We start from the raw sequence: 5,660 nt of genomic DNA, 5'->3' as shown, positions 1-5,660 counted from the left end.
TGCTCTATATAGGGTAGCTAGTATGGTGAACTAACCTCTGATTTTTTTTTTTTACTTTCTAGCTCACATCTGGCGCTGCTCAGGGATTACTCCTGGCTCTGCACTCAAGAATTACCCTGGGCGGTGCTCAGGGGACCATATGGGATGCTGGGAATCAAACCCTGGCCAGCCTCGTGCAAGGCAAACACCCTACTCGCCATGCTATGGCTCTAACCCATAACCTCTGATATTTATTATCTACTAATTTTTTCTAAAAAATATCTTCGGGTATATACTATCTTCCTTGGTTTGAACACCAGCAAAAATCAGTAAATAAAACCAGTGTGCACGTGGTTTTATTTCAGCACCAAAATGGTTTATTTTGTATATCAAGTATAAATCTACAGTGTAACGTAGAAAGTGATGAATAGTTAATAAAATCGTAGTAGTATATTTCTTTTTAGTTTTTGATTTTGCATCACACCTGGAAGTGTTCAGGGGTTATTACTGATTCTGCATTGAGGGACTACTTCTGGCAGTGCTTGGGGGACTATATGGGATGCTGGGGAACAAGCACATCATACTTGGAGCAATGTAGTAGTCAAGAAATATACTACTGTTCAGGGTGGGAGAGGTAGTATAGTAAGTAAGGCACTTGACTATTAAATTGCTCCCAAGTATGATGTGATATAGATATGGCATAATGAATCTTTCCCTTTATACAGAAAAGTACATAATATGGAATATGGCCTTCTTACTACAATCATATATTCCACAAAAAGGTCTCAAATAACTTACTGAAGAACACCGTATAATCAATGTGAAGCTCAATAGTTCAGTCTAGGGCTGGAGGGATAGTACAGTGGGTAGGGCATTTGCCTTGCACGTGGCCGACACGGGTTCAATTCCCAGCATCCCATATGGCCCCCCGAGCACCGCCAGGGGTGATTCCTGAGTGCAGAGCCAGGAGTCAGCCCTGAGCATCGCCGGGTGTGACCCAAAAAGCCAAAAAAAAAAATAGTTCAGTCTAGAATTTTTCCAAATAAAAAAGAAGATTGTCTTCAATATACATTTATGAATAAATCACAATTTGGATTTTAGTGTTATATGATTTGTGGGCTAATTCGAGGAAAGATGCTTTGTCCCCAAGTAATTCTAGTGCTTCCCAATACAATATAAAACCCCACACATAAATAACAAGGAAAACCAGCTAACAAAATTATATAGAGCTTTGACTTTCTATTATTGTCTGTTCAAAGATCAAGATCAAGATAAAGCATATTATTTATTATTTGTTCTTTTTGTGGCTCTCCTTTCACCCTATTACTCAAAAAACTCTTTTATGCTTGGCTTCACTTCCCTTTTTCTTTACTATTCAAACCAGGGGAGGTTTTACAATAATTTGGTAAAGGATTACATTTGACTAATGAGATCTGCACTAGATTAGATTTTAATACATTATAATTTCTTGAAATTTTCATATATATATTTTGTTCTTTACAAAAGTTTTAAAAAGTAAGTACATTTCTATAATAGTGGCTTATATATCTAGTCTTCATTGTCAAAAGATGAGATAAATGTACCTAGAATTAGCTGAGCCATTTTTTGTCTTTTTTATAGGTTTCCCCTTTATCGAAAAGTAGAGTTGTCTATGAAATCTTTCCTGAACTAAGATGATGTAAAGCAAAGGAGCAATTACCATTGATTTATTTAGAAAATTTCTGAGTATTCCCAGAGTCAAAAAATAACCTAGCAAATCAGAGTAAATAATACACCAAAGCTAAAACAAGCACATAAAACCTAACACTAACATGGCAAAAACGGAAATGTTATGATAAATACACAGCCTGCATAAAGTACAAATTATGTGTGTAATGTAAGTAATACTAATGGTGGATGCAGGAAAGTGCAATGTATTCACTAAGATTGAAATGCTGAATTATGTCTAGTTTTACAAGACTGAAATGCTGAATTATGTCTAGTTTATGCTAAGACTAGGACCTTTTGGAGCATTCTCAGGCTTCCCTGATACCTTCAGACCTATCTTGCTAATGGATACACAAAATTAATAGAAATAAAGTATAGATGTGACAAACACAGTTCAAAGTTAAAGTTACTTTCTGCTATGGTGCTGAATGCAGTTCATAAGAAGGAGATGGGGGAGGGGAGCACTCCAGGGTGTGCACTGCCTCTACAATGACCACAATATTGTAAAAAGATGCTGAACACTCTCTTGCATTTCATCCTCTGTGGTAACTGTAAAGATCCTCTCCAGACTCCTTCAGGTTAATTAAAACAGGAATTATTATTGCCTGTCTTTGGAAAAGTGAAGCAGAGCAGTGCAAACTTTCCCAAAGGGATCCCTTCCTATGTCTTGCGGAATTCCAGAAGAAACTCTAACCCTTATCTGGAGTTTAAGATTCAGGATTAGAGTAGAGGGCAGACTGCTCTAACTGCTGGTGCTAAGTGAGGGTTGATAAACTTAAATGGCAACTGGCATCCTTTGAAAACTACAGCACACAGTGATGGGAACGAAGAGAGGACTCTGATGACAGTTGTTTATTTGATGCCATCCGTGCTTGGGATCAGTGCATAGCAGTAAGGAAGTGTTAGAGATTCAAAGGCCCGATGAATGCTTTTCTCAGAAAGTCAGTTAAGGTGGGTTTAATGTGGGTTTATTCTACATGAGGTGGGTTTCTTTGTTTATTTCTTTCATTTATTTATTCCGTGGACTTATATTTCTGTTTGACTCTCTAAATTCTAGGCTACTTAACCTTTTTCAGCTTCTCTCACTGGACTAGACCTTATTATCCTAAGCACAAGAGTTTTCTTTATGACATTGCTCACAATACTTGAAATTTTCAGACCAGTACAAAATGGTAAGAAAAATAACTAAAATATCAACCCCTTGATGTCACTGGATAAAATGTTTAATCTATCCCCTAGTTTACTTTTAATTAATTCAGTTGGTATATTTGACTCCAGTTTATGGGAAGCTCAGGGCAAGAAGATAGTGAAAGTTATAAAAAGAGAATCAAGATGAGAATAACAGAAAGAACACACAGCAAAGGGGAAGCATGTGTTCTGTTTGCAAGGCATTGTGGAAAATAGATTGTTGACTTTATTGAATGTTTGGATTCCAGTTATATGCTAGGCCCTGCTCCAGGGACTGAGACTAGGAGGGTCTATAAAGTTTCTCTTCAAGGCACTAGTACTTGAGTAAGGATTCATACAGATAATTAAAGCAATCATGATTGGAGGTACCAAAGCACATGGACTATATTTACATTTTGTGTAGATTAATTTTCCAGGAATGCAAATAGAAGCAAGAGGAAGCAACTGAAAATGTGGCATCAAATGGAAGGGAATCTTTGATATCATTCACAGAACTTGGACTTGAACATTAAAGCGTTACAATTTTTTTTAAAAAAATAATCCATTTATGGAGGATTGAAGAGATTTACATAGCATGAGGATACTTGGTAAATACCATGCATTTGCTTACATGTGGTTGTGGCCATGATCCTGATTTGAATAGTGGTGCTGTATCTGGTCCCCAGACTGAGTATTGCCAGATTTGGCCCCTGAACTCTGAGCCAAGTGTGGCACTTCAGCAGTGCTGGGTGTGACCAAAAAACAAACAAAAAGAATTCATTGCTAATATAGCATGACTCTAAAATATTTAGCTACATCCTAAGTTAAACGATGTGAGAGCTATTTTCGTCCTATTTTCATGTTATATTCTAAGTTTCTTCAAATCAATCTGTATATCTTCATTAGTCTATCTCATCCACAATAGTTATGACGTGTAGTTGGATATTGCTTGAATTTTCTTTTTTATAACCAAGGATCCCCAAATAGTGGGTCTGTCAGAGTCACCTTGCAATGTGCAGATAAACATCACCTGCTTTTGAATTCTTGGTCTCATGCTTTCGGCAAGTGGTTTAAGCATATTCTGTCCCTTTATATTGTCTGAATTTAACTCAGAATCAGTACAAATTATGCCGGAGGAAAAAAAGCTAATGCAGACCCACTACATTAAATATTTCCTAAATAGTTATTTTCAAATAAGCAGATATTTGCCTAATTTAAACAATATGTTTTTCTCAAAACATATCAGATCTTTGTTGCACATGCAACCTTAATTGCAAGCATAATTGTGCCCTATAATCCTAGAGCTAGTAGTGAATAAAATTTAGAATAAGCAACAAACTGCAGACACTTTGCTATTATTAGTCTCATATTATGAACTATTTAGTTTCATGTGTAAAATCATCCAGGATACTGAGCACCCTGCACTTTTCTAGTCCCTGGCAGATATACAAAATAAAGAACTAAGGCCATAGCAATAGAGCAAAGGGTAGGGTGCTTATCTTGCACGTGGCCGACCTAGATTTGATTCCTACATCACATACATCCTCTGAGTCCACCAGGTATAATCCCTGAATGCAAAGCCAGAAGTAAACCCTGAGCACCTCCAGGTTTGACCCCAAACCAAAGAACAAATAAAATAAGGAACTATCACAAAAAAATCACGAAATCCCGTTGATCGTCGAGTTGCTTGAGCGGTCTCAGTAATCTCTACATTCGTCCTATCTACAAGGTCAGGAGAATGAGATCAGCTGGTTACTGGCTTTGGCATATGGATACACCATGGGAAGCTTGAGAGGCTGTCCCATGTGGGCAAGAAGCTCTCAGTAGCTTGGTAGTTTCTCCCAGAGGGAAAGGTATGTTACAAGATATCGCAAGAACGCTTTGCAGCTGTGCTCTTCTGGGAGCTTGCTTTTAAGTCTCTGGATGTTGGCCGTTGATGGGATTACACAAACCTGAGTTCCTCTGCTGGTACCTTCATGTGTGAGGCATGTCAAACGTGTGGAGAGGGACTTTGAGCATGGCTGTGGCTAGGTTCTGGTGGTCTTCAGCCACTGGGAGCTCTGCTCAGGGCGGGGAGGGAAGCTGGAGCCCCTCCCCTCCGAGGGGCCCCAGGGAAGACAGTCAGGCGTGCGTGCAAGAGACTCTTTGGAGGAATTATAATACTTAAATATTATCAGGAAAGCATAATGATGTAGGTTTCTTTCTTATATCTGAAAAAATTGTATTTTTCAGGTTCTCATGAATCTGGTTGTTTAAATCAGGATTGGCTAATATTCCATTAAGTGAAATATTAGTCAATGCATTTCTTAGGTTATCTAGGATGTGCAAACTCTAACTCAGACTTTCTGACATGCTTCTTAGTTGCCAAAGAATTAAGGTATAAAGTGCAAATCAGATGGACAAGTAACCTTGACACTCCCTGGAGCCTAGAATTCAGTCATGAAGCTCCAACTGGCTCCTGATCCTTCTAAGTTGTGTTATTCCTTTGGACTATGCCCCATTTTTTAAGAGAAGACATGAGAAATTTAGCTCATGATTTTATTTTTGGACCCTTCCTTGATTCTACTCTGTTTTTCAAATTTAGAGATAACTTCTATACTAGCCCCGTTGAAGATAAGAGAGAGATGGAAATTATGAGGTTCTCCTGGACTTACTCTAGGATCATTTCTTTGCCATCTAAAGAATATATCTCTCAAAAAGGCCTGAGTAATAGTATAGTGGATAGGAAATTTTTTTAACACGGCAAACCTGAATTTGGTCTCAAGAACCATATATGGTCCCTCAAGCCCTCCAGGAGTCACCTCTGA

This window comes from Sorex araneus, chromosome 2 (genome assembly GCF_027595985.1).
Source record: "Sorex araneus isolate mSorAra2 chromosome 2, mSorAra2.pri, whole genome shotgun sequence".
Classification (NCBI taxonomy): Eukaryota; Metazoa; Chordata; class Mammalia; order Eulipotyphla; family Soricidae; genus Sorex; species Sorex araneus.
The sequence above is the reverse complement of the archived record's forward strand: the minus strand, read 5'-3'. Positions refer to the sequence as shown.